Source organism: Amblyomma maculatum, chromosome 5 (genome assembly GCF_055883805.1).
Source record: "Amblyomma maculatum isolate TAMU_Amacu chromosome 5, ASM5588380v1, whole genome shotgun sequence".
NCBI classification, from domain to species: domain Eukaryota; kingdom Metazoa; phylum Arthropoda; class Arachnida; order Ixodida; family Ixodidae; genus Amblyomma; species Amblyomma maculatum.
In genome coordinates this window covers 129,513,608-129,534,065 of record NC_139348.1, presented here as the reverse complement: position 1 = coordinate 129,534,065, position 20,458 = coordinate 129,513,608, and positions in this window count along the sequence as shown.

Below are 20,458 nucleotides of genomic sequence, written 5' to 3'. Positions count from 1 at the left end.
TTTAACGCACTTCAGCGTGTAGACCGTCCGGACACCTGTCTTCTAGTGTTGTTTTCTTCAGCGGAGGGGCACATGTTCGTTATACAGAAGAGCCTAAAGACTGATACCCTATAGTACTTTCTTCAACTGCGCTGTGCCTTTAAGCATAGAATCTGTAGCACACACCGAGAACATTTTACAGGAGAAGCCTCTGCTCTAATTTTAAGAGAAAAATATTCAAATGTCCAACCTAAAATATTTCTCACATCGATGAGGGATGGTGTTTATCCCGGACCACTCTGTTGCGCACGCGATTTCATTTCACAAAAAGGAAAAAGCTGAGACACCTGGTTTCTAAAACGCATGACAAGCAATGGCCATCTAAGACAGCACCACTCATAATGCGGACCTAATAAAAAACGGATGAAAACAATTTTACACAGTGGATGTCTTTTCTTCAAGTAGGCCAATTTATATACATTTTCGAATTACGATGGATTAGTATACATCACGCTGGGTATGAATACTGCAGATGCTGCTGGTTACACGCGTATCAGCATATCATTCCTTGAGCAACAGTGTTGCAGCTGGTTGGAAATACACTTCGAAATGAATGGCGTCCTCTGTGCGTTCTTAATTATGATTATTTATTTGTATCTCAAGGCAATGTTCATGTCTGTTAACAGCATATGGTTTCGTTGGAGCTGGCAAGTTAATTTAAAAAAATGGGCGTTTCAGGGATTCAAAGTGGCCGCCTTGTTAATATAACATCCTTTTTAGTGCACATCAGATAAATATGTCAAAGATGCACAGTTAACTGGTTACTGGGGGTTGCCTTTCCACCCGTTAGATTTCGATGGCTCGTTGAGGTCAGGAACTTGTAGAAGGCAACTATCAAGCAGAATATTTGTTTATGGAATGTCTAAACCTGTTTCGTTGTGTTTTGGCTAAAAAATTGTAATCTCGGGCTAAAAGAAGCGCGTTTCTGATGAAAATAACTTTTAAGCAATACACTACTAACGACACTCATCCGTGCTTGATCTATTGATATACTTGGTCGTGAGCAGTCTGGAGCAGCTGGATACTATAAACAAGGCTGGTGATGCAACCACAGGAGATCACTGCTAAGAGGTGCTCATGACTGAAGTCACCGGAGCGTGTCTTGAGCGCAGGTTCTATCGAAAGGAGGGGTCATGTAGTGCGACGCAGAAAAAAATTAGACAGACCATAGAGAAGAGAGAATTGATGTTTTCAAAACTCTTAAAGCTGATATCATTTATGATGGTTGCTAGCAAGAGTTTATGTGCAACCAGACGCTTGACCCGAATGTATGAATTAGAATGTGAAGTTTAAAAATTATCATATACATTTAACTAATTGACAAGACTGGATCTTTTTTTCTTATACCTGTAAACAAAATTATGGCACAGCAGAAGCCATCCATAAGGTCGTGTTTGCAGTCCACACAAGGCCACACATGCTCATACATGCTGGTCCCCGCTTGCCGACAACCCTGTCTCAGCACTGAACATGACCCTACGCACTTCATGCCCTCCATTACTCAAAAGCGCGACTAAATCTAAGTCACTATTCTCTACATTCATATCACTTGTTGTGTTATAGCGGCGAAACACTTCCCTAGAGCTGCACCTTGCAATCTGCTGTTAATGGTCGTATACAGTTAACGAAATTCAAAGTCTGGCAAATCGCTCTGTGATTGAAAGAAGTCCTTAACCCAAACTGAAACCATTAATACGCTAGGTCTTAACGCTGTCATCCTTCGTGAGCAGTTCAATGAGCACAACAAACGCATCTCTCTGCTCCGATCATCAGCACTAGAGGAGCCGAACGCTGTGCTAACCGTTTAGATATTAATAAGCATTAGCGCATATTGACGGCTAAGTAGGCGCCTCTCGGATCACTTTTGCCGTGACCGCGCGGAGCGATACAAACGCACGCGATAGTGGTCAGGAGCCTCTGGGACCGCAGGAGCAATATTTGCTTTATCCTTCTGGCCTACAGTACGCCTTCTCTCAAACACCTTTCTGGTTTAGGCGTGAAAAAATTCAGAAGACACAATTAGGAGTGCATACGCGTACAAATTCATAAGCTCGCATGAAATGCCATGAAACTTAATTACCATGCTTCCTCCTTTGTCACCCCATTCTGCGCCCCTCTTCCATTTCTAAAGGCGTTCTCGCCAATTTTCTAGCTTCTCTGAAAGCGTACAGTTGATTCGTCCTCTACACAGGGTCAGAAGGGGATTTCATGCTGCTTGTTTGAGGCGCGTCCACTGTACGTCACTGATTAGCCAACTAGAGCTTTGATCTTAAAAAGTTATCCGCTTAGCGCTTGACTTTCATCGTCCATAACTATATCATAGTTTAGTTGCAGTAAGTTTGCACCATGAGCGACTACCATTCTTATTTCTTCTAATTGGTTTTAAGCACCACACATTGCCACAGCAAACGAAAGTAAATGACCAAGTATTGAAGTTCTTTTATTGAAGTTCTTTTATGAAGAGAAGCATCCGTCCTTTATTAAGCTCTAGTCAATTGTCGACCGTGTTCAATAAATATAAATCAAGGTACGAACTGAGACAACTAATGCTAAAAAAGCTCAATTAGGTCTTTTAAAACATCCATATTTCCTCATGTGTCAAATGAATAAAATGAACATTCTCGCCGTGAACTAAACTGTATAAGCACCTTTGAAGGCAGTGGTTGTTGGGACATAAGCTCTGTATTAGTCTGTTGGGTGCTTGCTAAGTGTTTCTAGCCAAAGTACGTAATTTTCCTTTTAGTATCTGATGTGCTTCCTCCCTGTATACCTGTCACCTCAGGAAGGATAGAATTTGATGCGTGCCATAAGCTGAACGCACGACAAAATACTGTTGTAGTATAGATGAAAAGTAATAAGTGCAGGTTGAATGTACTAACTCAAAATATAACCACGTTCTGCAGTCTACCTACAGTATGTACAGAATGCAGAATTTTGCCAAAATAGCGTCTGTTAAAGATTACTGAAGAAAACATCTAATACTTGTAATTATATTCGTAACAGGTGTTTCATTCTTCCATAAGAATCAGTTCTGCCCTATAAAAAAGAGGAAGCGCTCAAGCACGAGCTTCGTTTTAGCCAAAATGTGGCCTATGCAATCCTTTGCCAGCCTATTGATCTTGAAACCTCCCTCCTGTCTTCCATGTAAGGCAAACACACTCACAAATGCAGCGATAACTACGACCACAAAGAGCAATAGCTTGAATAGCGGGCGCACCAATTGCATTAAACTAATTTATCTTTCAGCTTTCGATGTCTGAATCATCAAATAACTTCCCAGTTTCCACTATGTATGGTGCTCTTGACGACAGCTGGCCAAGATCGATAAATAATTTAACAACTAGATAAGAATCAAGAAGTGAATTGCTATTATTTCCAGCTGATTGATCACGCGCTGCTATAAAATGGCTATCGTGAACACCTGGCGACATTGCGAATTTGCAGCTCGTGGTATCTGTTCAGTGACGTACTTGTCAACTATATAAAAGTCGCCTTCGAAAGAGGAGTCAAATTAGTCAGTGCCAGTAGACCGGGACTAGTTCAAAAAGGAACTGACTAATCCTGTCTTTTGGAGAAAAGCAGCTTTACTTTTGGTAAGCCCTAAGACTATAGAATGTAATATTTACGCTTATTTTCTGCTTTTAATGGTCCGTTACTAACAGGTTTTATAATCTCAACAGGTCAGAGTAGACTTGGTATTTGGTTTTCTTGCTGTATGCTTTGAGAAGGAATTCTTAAAGACAAATGCAAACAAGTGGGCTTCACAGTTTGGAGGAAATTCAATATACTTGAGGGCAAAATGAAATACTGACTCATCCAAACAACCGGTGTGTCCTTTCCCCAAAGATTTCAAACCATATTGTTGGACACTATGCCAGGAGAAATAAGGAACAGATTAAAAACATTTGGTCATCATTACCTTTGAAAATCGGACCCAGTAAATACCAAATACAAGACAAATGCAGTGCGCTTGCTACCAATAAGCCATTATCGTAGTGTTGTGGTTCATAATGCGATTATTTTCATGATGCACTACTACTGCCGCCATCCTTAGATTACACCAACATAGCTATGAAACCTCAAGCCAGGAAACACTAGCCGGAAAAAAAAAATTGCCCAGCGCGATTAGAGCCCAGGCTAAGGGGAAGCGGTCAGCTTCTGCGGGTTTTCCATCGCACCACTGCGCCCATACCTTTTATAGCATGACATTTTATATATATATATTTTTTTTATGTATGTGTGTGCGTGTGTGTGTGTAGTTGAAATATGAAAATAGTTATAAAGCACAAATGTTATTTCCCCAGGACTCTGCATGTGACCTAACTAAGCAACAACGGAGTATACATAAGCAGTGCAGAACATGTTCCTAAGGTTGCATCTCCCTCCGGTTCGGTCTAAATTCCTTAGCTCCTAAATACAAATCATGAAACTGCAGTAGTGTTTGAGGGAAACCTGATTCGCAATGTCGATTCACCATACAGATTTTTCAGAGACTATGTATAGGGCAAATATAAAAAAAGCATGTTTATGGAATCAACAATATGTAGTGTGTAGCTTTTGCGTATTTTTCAATGTCCGTCGTAAGGTATTCGAAAAGACTATCAAAAACTTGAATAGATTGCCACAAGAACGCTAATTTGCCGTAGAAACAAAGCCCTTTGAATCTTGTATTGAAGAAAATGGGGGCAACTAGGGGCATAGGTTATATAAAACATCTGTTCATTTTGAGAGCAGCATTTTGAGTACTCTTGCTGCTAGACTGCCACAGCTCTGCAGATTAGTTGGCATTATAATCTGCGAGACTTTAAAGCTGCCTTTCGGATTTTGGCGCCCATATTGTCTGTAACTCATTTGAAAAGGCTGCACTAAAGACTCTATTTAGGCCTTCCTTATTATAATGACAGCCTACACCACCCGCGAATTAATTAGAAAACTTTACGTGTCTTTACTTGTGTGATAATAATATTTCAAACTCGAAATTATAGAAAAATTAAAAATTAAAAGCAAATCACGCGATATAAGTGCAGGGTTTAAAGCGTTTTACCTCTACTCATAATGTGAACTTTAACCTCCATTATATTTTTTTCAGTGTCTTATTAAGAATTATGCTTCCTGTTCAGCGAAAATTGCCGCAACGTTTTTAATTCATTGTGAAACGTTTTTGCAATGTATATGTTAAACACATGTTCTTCTTTATTTTCAAATCTATTTGTGATTGATGATCGCAATAATGGCTTTCCGCACCATCTCGATGTAATAAATTATCTTTGCCGCCATATTTCGATTCCTGCTGTAAAGTTGCCGACACTTGCTTAAAAACAAGAATGAACCACTGGCTAAATAAAGTATTATTTTTCAGGTTAAAGATGCTAAAAAGTATACTTTTCTTACCCATTCTAATTGTGGGCTTCGCTCTTTGTGAAGTGACAAGTGAGTATCTTTGTTGTTTTGGGAGGAGCAGATGGGGGATTTATTCTTAAAGCAAATAGTTACCATACACGCCATAAATAAAGTTTAGGTTGATTAGAGCGGACACGCCTGCTAGAAAATATTATTGTTGAAGTTCTTAGGCGGTGTGTATTTGGACGTACTCTCCGCTGGGAAAGATCAAGAAAAAGTAGACGTCAAATACATCGTAACAATATTGGAACTTGTTGCGGGGCGGTTACTGAAACTTTCAACTAAAGGCTGAGTTGCCGAGAGAAAAGGCATTTTTGAGGAGATGATTTACTTAACTTCCTTTTATCCTCGTCAAACTTAAAGAGAGTCATCTCCTAAGGCGCCTATAGTGCACAATCTGTGGACAAATGACTAAAAGTTTTGCAATTGTAATGGACGCCAAGTTTTCGAAGTTTTCGCAAAGTAGAAACACGCACCACAAGCATTATGAGCGACTTCGCTGCAACAAGAACATTAGATAATTCAGAGCAAATAATTTCTCTCAAGTAGAAATTGTGAACCGTGAATTTGTTTTAGGCTGAGCGTTCGCTCTGACAGTATTGGCTCAGGAAGCATGCCAAGGATGATGCGACCCTGATTGGCTGATTTGTTTTTCTCCATCTATTAGTGGTATGGCGACTCATGACGAATATTTATCATATGCCCTGTAGAAGAAAGCATCATAGTAGTGAGACAGAGGTTAGAGTGCATTTCAATGAAAAATTAGCTTTTATATATTACCGCTGTAGGCAATGATTGTAATTATATCTGAGAACCCAAATAACAACACCGTAACGAAGCTTTTAAACATTGATTTAATACAGACACATGATGCACAAACTTGTAATATGCCGATAATACAATTTCTTTCACATGGTTGCGCGTGAATCGTTAAACCTTAAGAATGAAGTCGATATTTTTAATGTGAAAGAAGACTCAATTGCTGATTCACCAGCCCCTGCTTAGCAGACACGATCAATAACTTTAGTATCAAATTTCGTACAGCGACTTGCAACCAGCAGATCATACGATTAGTTCCACCTCTTTCGTGTATTCATCAATATTCGTCTTTGAAATTGTTTTGTATACGTTGTATATGTGTGATCCGAGGGCACTTGTTTTCCAATTTTAGGCGCACTCGGATGCTGCTACAAGGAGAAATACTCCTAAATTTTAAGATAGGCAATGAAAACATGTCGATAATATAGCGTATTATAAATAGGTGTTTATGTGATATTGCTGTGCAGATTATAACGTGTTATTAAACTCAGAACAGACCATCTCGAGCAAGCGATAGGTAAACTTCAAATTATCTCCATTATGGAAGCTTCACTCTAAACGTTTACAAAAGAATAAAAGTCGAGAATCTTATTATAAAACTCAAAGTCAGCGCAAGTTAACAATATATTCTTCAGTAGGTTTGTCGTTTTCTGCTTAGAGATATAGTCAGTGAGTTCTCCAACAAAATAATAATTCGACACCTTCGACATCACAATTTTGTCGGCCATTGTGGTCGTGGGAAGCGCTCATGGTGCTTTTGTCCACATTCTGACCCGCCTATTATTAATGGCAGCGGCCTGTCATACCCGTACAGCGTCCAGAGCACAAATCTACGCCTGAGCGGCTCCATTACGTTAACCGGGCACTACGTTAGCGCTGGCCGCGTACCCATAAGCTGTGCTGGTGCCAGTGCAGATGCGCGATGTTATTCGGCTTAGAATGGCTACCATTACAAAGTACGTCTTCCAGACCAAAGGCTTAGAATCGTTTGCACGACGAGGACTGTTGGCTATGGTGATGACGTTTCATACGCATATACTGGATAAATATACGTGCGCTATGTTTCGGAAGTTGAGATCAAAAGTATTATTGCCTTAATAAGGCTGCCACTCTATTCGCTTCCCTTAATTATGAAAAAAAACAGAACGTCACTAAGTTTAAGCCCATTCTCAAACACTTGCTGCGATGCACCGCAATTTCAGAACCAAAATTTTTCCTGCTCATCGAAAGCTAGCTGGACCATATATATATATATATATATATATATATATATATATATATATATATATATAGTCCAGCTAGCTTTCGATGAGCAGGAAAAATTTTGGTTCTGAAATTGCGGTGCATATATATATATATATATATATATATATATATATATATATATATATATATATATATATATATATATATATATATATATATATATATATATATATATATATATATAGCATCGTTATCAAGGTTTACTCAAATATTTCACTTTATATTGACAGTTATTACCGAAAAATTATTCTTACAGTTCTTTATAGCAGCTATATGCATCTGTAGACAGTAGGACGTGTCCCTCATGTTGCAACCTGGCCCTGACATAATTGGCCTCCCGGAAACCGGTTTAGAGAGTCACATGGTAGCGCTGTGGCTCACTGGATAGCCGCTCCTCTCCAGTGCTGCTTGTGGGATAGATCCCAGGCTTTTTCCAACACGTGAAACTTTCATACACAACATTGGTGAAGAAATGCCAAACAGTCATGTCCCCTGCTTAAACCCGCTGCCCGCATGGTCCGCCTCCTGAGATCTATACGTTCAAAATCCCCTCGATACCTTCGTGTATTCAGGACTTTGCTGTAGTGTCCTTGAGGTTGGCAGAGTCATTGAGGAAGTCAACCTAAACCTCGTGTAAACATGCTTAATCAATATTCCTGGGTGTAAAATAGGTTCAACCGAGTTGAACCTGACCACTTTATTCTTTCGCTCGCCGCAGCAAGGCAGCACATGTGCTCAGTAGCACAGACCTTTACGCAATAGCGTAAACTTCGTTTTCTGCATATCATCAGATGCTGTTGGCTTTGTGAAAAAAAAAGTATGAGTAGGGATCTGGCACGCGGCAGCCAGGAGGAGACTTCCCCGAGCGATGATTCGTCGATGGCTTTCGTGCCATGACGGAACCAAGGACATCACAAAGTTGGTAGAAGCTTCCAACTCTGGTTGCTCACTTGATGTGGGATGACGGCAGAGCAATTAACGTTTCGAGACTTATCGATACTTATTGAAGTACACTAATCATAGTCCACACAGGTGGATTCGTAAAGCATTGTCCACCCTGGGATTTAAATTTATTTCTTGTGGCCGCACACTACCTTAGCTGGATAATGCCGTAGCATAGCAATTATACGTTAATCGAAATATGTGAGCTACAAGACGCACTAATTAGGAAGCTGCTATTAAGTTGGCAAAGACTGCATAGCTGCGAATAACGAACGGAAGGTGAGCAGCAGACGAGGTCTTTAAGTCTACTCACAATGTCATTTATAACGTTTAAAATATACGTTCGAGTGCTTACAATTATCGAGAATGTTTTACCTAACCCGCAGCGGGACCAGATAGGTCTAGTTAAAATGATATTTGAAGAAAAAAATTACAGGGATTAAACGCTACTGAACTGATTGCACAGCGAAATATTTGGCTGCGGGCGACCGAGCGTTGCAACGAACACAGCCAGAGTTCTATTGAACGCTTCGAAGTTCACCCGTGTTCTACGCAGAATCCACTTTAATGACATGATCATGCGATACCGGTAGACGAGTTCTTGCTCCACATGGTCAGCTTTCTACGACCGGGGTGCGCATACGCATTGCTAAAACTACCCTTCTCCTGCTCTTCACACCAGCGCAGGCATCCAGAGTGATGCCGCTAGCCTCCTCATTCTCCTCTATCTGTAGAGTGCGCAGCAGGGCGTACCACGCGGTGCACCAGTGGCAAAAAAGGATCTTGGCACAGGTGCTCTGACCCTGTTTTTCAGGCAGTGCAAAATTTGCATCTGTTTTGCATTTCGGTCCGTCGGACGGTGAATCCCATCCCATATGAGCAACACTTGCCACTCGTTAACCATTCTCATTCGGGTGTAAGCGTCTTGCAGTGGTATGACATTGCCTCTACGTCAGACTCCGTTGCTCATTGCCGTCACAATGTTCTAGCGAACCTTCTGTCCTAGCAACTAGCTGCGGTCGACCGTCTCTACAAGGGTGGAAACTACCGAGTTATTACTATCAACAGCGGTTCTTTGTTCCTCTGAAACAACGGCGAAACCAGCTACTGGCAACGGTACGCTCTTCCAAGCGCCATCGAAATGCTAATGTGTAGCGTAGTATCTTTCGCTACAAAATTCTGGTTCACATTTAAGCTCCCCCTTTAAGGGTATCTATAACTCGATAGTCTAGGGTATCAGCCCAAGTATGAAGTCCCGCTTCAACTAAACCGTATGAACTTGCCTGCGTGGCATAATGATAACGTGAATTTAATTGTCATGGATGGTTGATTCTAATGTTACCCTCCCACATGAAAGGAGATGCTCGAGTTGGCGCTATTTGAGGTAGCGGCCAATTGCTGGCTAAATTTTCAAGGGTAGCGTAGTGTAGCTTTCGCTGCAAAGAGAATGCAATGATAGATGTTAAGGGAATAAATAGATCTTTATCGACCTTTCGAATTTGGCTAGCTCGTTTATTTGAGACATTTGATAAATTGTTCACAGGCGATAAGTAAATGGATTATTGTAGCCGGTGTCAAGAGAACACTGCTGACCTGAAATGCAGGCATATACTATTGCGATAAGTATACCGGAGTTTTGAGCCTCTTTTAAGTTTCTCGGGCAGAGAACTGGACATTGCGCTTTTTGGGCTGCGCGCCTTGGAGGAAATGACTAGTGGATACGGCGACGAAACTTCTGTTAGACTTGAAATGTATAAAAAATGCTTTGCGTTTCAAAATCGGCCAGTTTCCAATTTCTTAAATTCAGTGCGCAGACACTCGCATGAAGCTGCAGAGTAAGGGTTTGTCAGATCCGCAATTCTTGCGTACACCAAGTGTCAACATCTGAAGTGCTTGCGTCTTCTACGGTTAGGAGTATTATTGGCGCACTTCTGCCATCTGATTACGTTTTGTTTAGTTACCACCTGTGTGCCATTTTTCATTTGAAAAGTGTTCTCTTCCTGCTGCAAAAATAATTTTAGGATTTCACGCAGTTACCGAAGCTAAGAGCTTCTGTGTAATGCGTTCCTAGATAAATCGGATTAAAATATTTATAGTACTTCGTAATCGTAGCTAAAGCTACAAAAAGAAATCGTGGACTATTTGTGAATATCAGGTAGTAGTTGCAGATTGGCGCATGCCGCATATAAAACGTGTTGATCAAAATCGATTCAGAGTTTAAGCCGTTTCCTATTAACCACTATTGCAATTGATGGAAGTAATGTTAAAAAAAAAAAAACATTATTGAATTTTACTATTAGTACATTTTGGCACTTTTTGGCCTTTACGGAAACCTATTTTCTCGTCTTATTGGAAATGACGAATATTTATGTTGCTTTGGGTTACAGGGGTCATTTTTTCGCAGCTTTTGCATTCCTTATTGATGGTTCATGTCTTCCATGATTGAAAGCTAATGTCCACGGCCATTAAGTGAAGCTAGATATATATATATAACATACAAAATGCATTTCAGCGACAGCATCGTTTTGAAATGTTAACCACCTCATCCTTAATATGTTACATATAAAGCGCCAAAGTGGTGCAAAAATAAGCAAAAAGTGGCTCGAGTGCAAAGGAAAAGTATCTCGGCCTCACAATAAACCATTACTTCTATTTTGCCTTGACTCAATATTTAATTGACTTCATTCACTCGATCTTTACGATAATATGTTAACCCGTTTTTATTATCTCTAACTAGCCAAAAGCGATCAAAGCTGTACTTTCATCTCTCAGATACTTGTTTCAGCCCTTGTTTCACAGTATTTACCCTTCTATTTTTGTTTAGACGACACAAAAATATTCATACTCAGTTTTAGCATGATGTTCTGGTTACGGCAAGACACATGAGGTGCTAAGGGCTCTGCAGTAAAGGTGGTTGCAATAAACTCTTTGCAAGGCATTCCTAAATAGACAGAGGCGTTGATAACAGGAAATACTGTTGCAGGTTTTACTAATAGATTTACTGGGAGTGTTTGTTTTTTTGGAACCACTACTAAGCAACGAATGATAGAAAGTAATGTGGTGAATATACAATGTACCCGCTTACTACTAATTGGCGCATCAGATATAATGTAAAATTTGTGAATGATATTTGTATTCATGATCTAATCATTAAAAATATCTGCTTAGTTTTAATTTTCTGTTTCTTCAGAAAATGAAGAAAAAATAAAAGAATATGAGAAGTTATACAACCAAGCACTCCAGGTATGTAAAATGCTGCTAGTTCTTCGTTTATACCTACACATAGAAATCTGCAGCCTGTTCCTGTACTTAAGATTCTGAAAGCGTCGATTATAAATTTTCAAATAATTTATAGCGTCCTGCCCTGGAAATGTCAGCTCGCTTCTATGAAAATTTCAAATTATTATGTAGGTCGACAATTCTCAGATTATATAGGTCAGGTTATTCATTTCCTTCAAGGGAAATGTATAAAGCGGCTTTATCTTACCAGTATTCATCTACGGGGTAGAAACGTGAAGGTTACTTAAACAGAGGAGCACTCAGCCAGCTTTGCAAGAAAAATCTTTAGGCGCTACGTCAAGCAAGAAGTGTTGCGAATGGGTAAGGGCGAATACTTACAGATGTAAACATAATACATTGAGAAGCATGTTATGCAAGGAAATGAAGAGAAAGTCTTGAAGGGTGCTGGGCTGTTTGTAAGCAAAGGAAACCGTAGTGAGGGGTGGCAGAAGGCTAGATGGTCGGATGACGCTAATGAAGTGTGCAGAGTTCAAGTGGAGGCAGCAGACAGATGACCGCGTTATTCGGACGAATATGTGACATGCATTTGCAATAGAGTGGTTAAGTTCATGGTATGTTGTGATAAACACTTCCCAGAACCTTCGCAATTGAATTCACAGACAGATTTCAAGTTATCTATAGCTATTAGCAGCACTTAGGATGATGACAATGCTTGAGTGCGGAATATTTAACATCCGCCATTAGAGGAAGAAACAAGAGTATTGTGCGGTGCTGTTTTCCAAGTCTTCCTACGTATCCACGTGTGCTTACATGTATTATGCTACTCGCATGTTTAGTACTCCCTTAATCCGAAATATCTAATATAGCGCGTAGTATCTGTTAAAAAAACTACTTCATGAAATGCACCTAAACATTTGTATGGAGTCTACTATATCGAAGCCATACAAACGGACATGTTTGGCCAAAGTGTAGCCCCTTCAAAATCCGTAGGTGTACCAAGGCCGATTCTAGTCTCACCTCATTATATAAAAGAAGTCCGAGTGGGCAGCAAGTGCCAAATAGGTCAGGACATGTAGTAATCATTTGGCAGGCTGCCATGCTATACCTCTGTGACAGGCTACGCCAGATGCTGCCTACAACCTGTCAGGGTCATTCCTGGAACTCTTCGGGTTTAAATCCAACGCTTATAAATCAGAAGCTGGAAGTACTTGCGAATGAGGCCTTTAACGCTATCGCGTTATTAATGCTATTTTGAAGGATTTCCTGAATATATTAAAACGAAGCTCTCGCCTTGCTGGGGGAAGTGTTTGCTTCCCTGGGTAGCTCAGGTTGTGGAGCAACAGACACTTCCCAAGCGGAAGTACGAAGACCAAAGCCGGAGCTCTCAAAAGATTTCTGCAATGTTTTCGGTATAGCAATTAAAGTTTCCGCAGAAGCTCACCCCTGTTCTTCAACAAATGCTGACCAGTAATTTTCTGTTAATGCAACCCAAGAGTTTGTCTCAGGAATTGAGCCTGATGCTATTTCCTGGCTCTAGGAAATAACTTTGAACTCATCCCTATGAATTAAAGACGCAGTTTGAATCACCATCCGATAAGTTTATAGAAATTGGAAGGTGGTACCTGCAACATAATTCAAGGCATGGTTGGCAGGTTAGAGCGCCGAGTTGCCTTCAAATGATGCCAGATTTTGACGCGATGAAAATTAGCCTGCAGTTAAGCGCTGAAATTAGGCTGCAAAAAAAAAAACGATGTCGGATTCTTAGGACAACAAAATAATTTCTATCAAAACTTCAGCGCTCCTCGCACTTCAAAATATATTTTAATGTAGCAGGCACCTGAGTGCTCTTATTCTGTTCATAGTGTGCTTCCAGATTGAATCTAAAATGCGTTCACGTTGAACAGTGATGCCAAATCGTAGGTTTCAAGGCAGACAATTACAGATACATATGTCATCGATTCTAGTTCTTATCAGCGTCCCGCCGGGGTGCGCAGTGGTTACGGCGCTCGACTACTGTTCCCAAGGACGCGGGATCACATCCCGGTCTCGGCGGCCGCTTTTCGGTGGAGGATAAAAGTAAGGTACCCGTGTGCTGTACGATGTCATTCCACGTTAAAGAACCCGGGGTGGTCGAAAATTCCGGAGCCCTCCACTACGGCGCCTCTCATAGCCTGAGTCACTTTGGGACGTTAAACCCCACAAAACCATATCTTATCATCAGCTAGCCTCCAAAATTATTAGGTGAGGTATGCTTCTTGAAAATAAAGTTTCACACACAGGAGTGTTACTCGTCGAACGCTTTATCAGAATATTGAAAAAAAAAAATACAGCCAACTGCACCGACAAAAGGGTGGTTGTTAAGGTCGCGGATAATGCTCTCCGGACAATTTGAAGAGACAGCTCTGCGTCATAGGGCTGGATGATTGCCGAATTTCAGGAATATCTGTCGGACAACACAAAACGCCTAATGACGAAAGCAAAGATTTTACTTTAAAAGGAATATTTTGGTACCTGCACCAGAAAATATCTTATCTGTTTTAAAAAACCTTTGTTCGCATTTCTTTTTAGGTGGTGCAAACGAATCGGACTCTAAAACTGATGAACGTAACACGCACATTAGAGAAGAGAGTGATGGCTTGCTTGACGTCCGATTTTATTTCAAAAGATGAAGAGGGAGCTATACGTACACTTGGGTTCAAATATGATGGCTCATTAACGTAAGTGCCGATTTCTTTTCTGCAAGGTTCACTGTCGTGGCGACTTTACTGCAAAAGCTTAGCGACGAAGTCATTACAATTGTGATTATTGCTTTCACTGATGTAAATGTGACATTTACAAAATAGCCTCCTTGCAAAGTCGTTATCAGAGGTGTGGTATTCACAGCCTATTTTAGTGATCTTAAACGAACATATGAAGAAAGTGTAAAAGGAGGTAGCAACCTGCGTTAACATCGTTTTTCTTCCGTTTGTGTTTAAAATACAAAAAGCACAGCAGGTGCGAAACTATAGCCTTAGCAGAAGATCCTACTGCAGGGTTAAAGCATAAAAACCATGACATCTTGCTGGTGGCAATTAACTGTTTGGACCATCAAGCCGACACATGGAATCTAACAGAAATAGAATAATTTATATTGATTAACGAAAACCAATGTAAGCAAAAGGACAAATTACAATCTTATATTAAGTGAAAAAGCATCCAGACTGGGCCACTGAACAAACACTAGTCGGTAACATTCTAGAAAGCATCAAAAATAACTTTGGCATAGGCTGGGCATATAAAGCGAAGGAAACGATAGCCATATGTGGCTAAGGTACCTGGACAACTTGCCAGGAAAAGTAAATGTTGCAGAGAAGGCAGACTACCCAGAGGGCGAGATAAATTAACGGCAGCTGCACACTAAAGCAGTTAATTGGATCAGTAGGGACGAATCATCTTGCCTGTGTTGTGTGCACGTAAGTACATTAGGACGGTAGTAAAGCGGCAGGAAATGTTTCTGGTACGTAGAATGTGTGAAAGCAAAGTACCGCATGACGTGCACAGCTAGCAGAGGGCGCCTGAACGTCAGATGACTTCAGTTTTTAAACCAAGTTGGAGATAAAATATTAAGGGCTATTGGACCGTGATTCAAATTTCTACCCCTAGGTGTCGCTGGCCTATTTATAACAATTGCAACGGAAGCCCTTTTGCGACAATTGGAAGCAGCTATATGGGATTTCATAACAAACGGCTGCAATATAGTCATGAAAAGTGATATAATGGGCGCCGAGATTTAGGAACATTAATTACGCTAATAGAAACAAGCATGTGGACGAAACATTCACTACTAGAGGAGACTTAAGAGTCAGTCATTCACACTATTCACCATCACGCTCAGTTCAGTTCAGTTCAGTCGTTCAGTCGTGTCCGACTCTTCGTGACCCTATGGACCATGTCACGCCACGCTTTCCGGTCTTTCACTATCTTCCTAACATCACACAACTTCATCTGCAGTGCCTCGAGGATGCAATCTAACCATCGCGTTCGCTGCCTACCCCTTCTCCGGCGACCCTCAACCTTTCCCAACATCAAATATTTCTCCAGCGACTCCACTCTTCTCATCAGACGACCAAAGTAGCTGAGCTTTAACTTTAGAATTTCACCCTCCAATGAGCAATCGGGGTTTATGGTCGACAATATCGACTGATTTGATCTTCTGGCAGTCCAAGGAACTCTCAAGAGTCTTCGCCAGCACCACAATTTAAACGCGTCAATTCTTCGGCGGTCAGCCTTTTTCACAGTCCAACTCTCGCATCCATACATCACAACTGGAAAGACCATAGCACGAGTTATACGGATCTTGGTTGGCAGACTAATGTCTCTGCTCTTTACTAGGCGGTCAAGGCTAACCATTGCTCTCTTTCCCAGAAGCAGGCGTCTCCTAATTTCATGGCTGCAGTCTCCTTCCGAGGTAATCTTGGAGCCCAAGAAAAGAAAATCTGTCACAGCTTCCACTTCTTGTCCATTGATGCTCCAGGACTTGATAGGGCAAGACGCCATGATCTTTGTCTTTTTAAAGTTCAGTTTAAGCCCAAACTTCTCACTCTCTTCTTGTACGCGCATCAGAAGTCTCGAGTTCCACTTCACTAGGTGCCATTAAAGTGGTATCATCCGCATATCTAAGGTTGTTGATACGTTTTCCAGCCATCTTCACTCCAGCTGAAGACTCGTCCAGACCGGCCTTCCTCATGATGCACACTGCATATAGGTTAAATAGGCAGGGTGACAGTATGCAGCCTTGCCTCACTCCTTTCTCAATCGGAAACCAATCAGTAAGACCATGCCCAGTTCTGACTGTGGCCTCTTGTCCTTCATACAGGTTCCTGAGGAGACAGATGAGGTGAATTGGAACTCCTATCTCTTGGAGAGCTTGCCACAATCTGCTGTGATCTACGCAGTCAAACGCTTTCGTATAATCAATAAAGCTGAAGTAGATGGGTTTCTGGAACTCTATTGCTTTTTGCATGATCCAGCGAAGGTTGGCAATTTGTTCTCTAGTTCCTCTACCCTTGCGAAACCCAGCTTGCACGTCCGGAAGCTCCCGATCCACATACTGCTGCAGCCTACCTTGGAGGATTTTCAACATCACCTTGCTAGCATGCGAAATAAGTGCGATCGTGCGGTAGTTGGAACAATCTTTGGCACTGCCTTTCTTTGGAATGGGGGTGTAAACTGACCTCCACCAATCCTGTGGCCACTGCAGAGTTGTCCAAATCTTCTGACATAATGTATGCAGAATGTTAACAGCGTCATGGTTGAGGTTTTGAAGCAACTCAGCTGGAATGCCATCAATTCCGCTAGCGTTGTTTTAAGCAAGGCTGGCTAAGGCCATTCAACTTCACTCTTCAGGATGCCCGGCTCGAGATCAGTAATCACAACCGTTTTATGTTGGGTTTGCATATTCGGGTCCTTCTTGTACAGTTCTGTGTATTCCTGCCACCTCTTCTTTATCTCTGAGGCTTCAGTGAGGTCCTTGCCTCGTTTGTCCTTTATCACGCCCAACTTAGCACAGAAGCTTCCTTTGATATCTTTGATTGTCTTATACAGAGCTCTCGTGTTCCTTAATTGGCTGTTGTCCTCAACTGCTTGGCACAGTATGTTCAGGAAGGCATTCTTATCTCTCCTTGCTATTTTCTGAAAATCCGTATTGAGAACAGTGTATCTTTCTCTTTCCCCCATAACGTTTGCCATCCTCCTTTTCCTCAGCTATTTGCAAAGCCTCTTCAGATAACCAGTTTGCTTTCTTGCATTTCTTGTGCTTTGGAACTACCTTAGTAGCAACTTCTTGTATTATATCACGAACATCAGTCCACATCTCTTCGGGCTCTCTGTCTTTTAGATCTAATTCTTGAAATCGATTCCGCACTTCCACAGCATTTTCTAATGGGATTTGATCCAGATCATACCTGAAAGGCCTTCTAGTTTTCTGCGTTTTCCTCAATCGAAGCTTAATTTTGGCAACAAGAAGCTGATGATCGGTGCCACAATCGGCCCCAGGCCTTGTTTTTACTGCTTGCATAGCTCTTCTGCATCTCTGCCGGCAAAAAATATAATCGATCTGATTCCTGTACAGACCGTCCGGTGAAGTTCATGTGTACAGGCGCCTCTTGTGCTGTTGAAAATGAGTATTCGCTATGGTCAGGTTGTTTTCTTGACAAAACTCTACTAGCCTCCGCCCAGCTTCATTTGGCTCACCAAGACCGAACTTGCCTATAATTCCGGATATTTCTTCACTCCCGACCTTAGCATTCCCGTCTCCTATGAGAAAAACGACATCTGATGATGGGGTGCGGTCTAAAAGGCATTCTAGGTCCACATAAAATCCCTCAACATCAGCTTCTTAAGCAGTAGTGGTCGGTGCATAGACCTGAATAACTGTTATGTTGAAAGGGTGACCTTGGATTCGAAGTGAAATCATTCGGTCGTTGATGGGGTTGTACCCTAGCACTGCTTCGCCCATTCTTCTGTTTACTATGAGAGCGACCCCATTCCTTTTCTTGAATTCGTGCCCACAATAAAAGACATAATGGTGGCTGGAGTTAAATTCTCCCATTACGGTCCACTTGAGCTCGCTAATACCCAAGATATCAATGTTCGATCTGTTCATTTCTCGCTTGACGACATCCAGTTTACCTTGCGTCATAGATCTTACATTCCATGTTGCTATGTGATATATCTCGTTGCAACATTGGACTTTACGGTCGCTTCCCGACACATCCATAACTGAGCGTCCTTTTGACTTTAGCCCAGCCGCTTCATTCGTCCTGGAGCTACTAGGAATCGCCCTTTGTTTATCCCCAGTAACATGTGGGACGCCTACCAACCTGGGGGGCTCATCTTCCGGCGCCATACCATTAAGGGTATTTTGACTGGCCATAGGGTTTTCTTGGCAGGAAATACTGGAGTGGGTTGCCATTACCTTCTCCAGTGAATCACATTTTGTCAGAACTCTCTGCCGTGACCTTTCTATCTTGGGTGGCCCTGCACATCAAAGCTCACGACTTCATCGAGTTTCGCAAGCCCCTCCGCCACGACAAGGCAGTGATCTATGAAGGGGCACCATCACGCTAGTGGCGAGTAATGCGTTAAATTCTACCCTTTCAAGTTCAAGGTCTCTTGGACGGTATGTCCATCTTAAAGAATGATTCGCCGACTTTGATTTTATGCTGGCTGAGCGATCGAGTAGAAAGCAGGCGTTTTTAGGATGGCTGGTGTAAAAAAAATTACTCTCCACTAGTGTGATTGTGGGTAGTGTGAATGACTGACTCTTAAAAAAAAATAATTACCATCACACTAGTGGCGCGTAATTATTTTTTAAGAGTCTGTCATTCACACTACCCACCATCACGCTAGTGGCGAGTAATTGTTTTTACACAAGCCATCCTAAAAACGCCTGCTCTGGGACATAGTGCTTTCTACTCAATCGCTCAGCCAGCATCACATCAAAGCCGGCGCATCATTCTTTAAGATTGACATACCGTCCAAGAGACCTTGAACTTGAAAGGGTAGAATTTAATGCAGCAGGAGAGATTTTACAACTTCGCTGTTAGTACACGAGGTTGTTATTAAATTAATGGCTGGATGGAGAATCATCGAGTACAGTCACAGATAATGACATAGAAAGCAAAATTGCCTGCCCAACTTTCCTCAGGTGACCTATAAGTGAACTGTGATTGGCAGACAAGAACGCGGCCAGATAATTATCCCTGAGTACCTAATTCACAAGATGTCGCCTTGCAACATGGTTTCACAGTTAATGTTTATAACATGCTGTGACGCCCAGAAAGAGATGAAGAGGATGAGCAGGAGTACGACAAAGAGGTTGCTTGTACTGGTGCTCCCAATAGGACTCAGGTCATTTGTGATAAAATACTTGTTATCAATGCTGTAAACACCCTATGATACCAGCCCGTCCATTATATCATCAAGTGGCACTGAACTTCATGTAAAAACAAAGCTATCCCAATATTATCACGGCTAGTTGCGGCAACTCGAGAAGGCGGCTGGAACCGATAGGACCATACGGCCTCAACAAGCGGCAGAGAAAGAGCAGGAGAAGGAAGCATGTGCAGCGGCGGTAACAGTCCACGCGCACTCCGCACAGTACTCTTCAGTGGTGTCGACATCCCCCGTGCAACACGTAAAAAGTATGGTATAATCAGAACTATATGTATGCTTTTAAACATGCTTTCCTTTATAAAGGAGGAACTGTTGAACATCATTACACAGACGACTGACCTCGGCCCTCCGTTGCGAAGATGGAGTGTTGTTTACAGGTACAACTGGCACGAATACATACGGTGGGACACCTGTTCGTGACTCGCATTTACGATGCTGAAGCAAGCAGCTCTCTTTTCGAAACGCATACCCTGATCTTATCCGCAGCCTCCTCTAGCTAGAAGTTCGTGACCAATCGGAGTCTGCGGCGCGACGCAGGGTGTGCCCAAGACGTCACCTGCATGTTTCTGCTACAAGCGCTAATGTCGCTTTTTTGGATCTAATTTCAATTACATAGTCGAGTTCTGGCCCAGCTCTCCACTCTACTGTATTGTTCTTTGTGTTGTCATACACCTAAGTAGAACCCTTGACGTTATCCTCCAGGATTAAGCTACCTAGTTGAGCACAGGTAAGATTAAAACGTTATCTGAAGAACTGATATTCTTTCTATTTGAAGAAAATAATCTACGCCATCTCCTACCTGAAGATAGAGATGGCG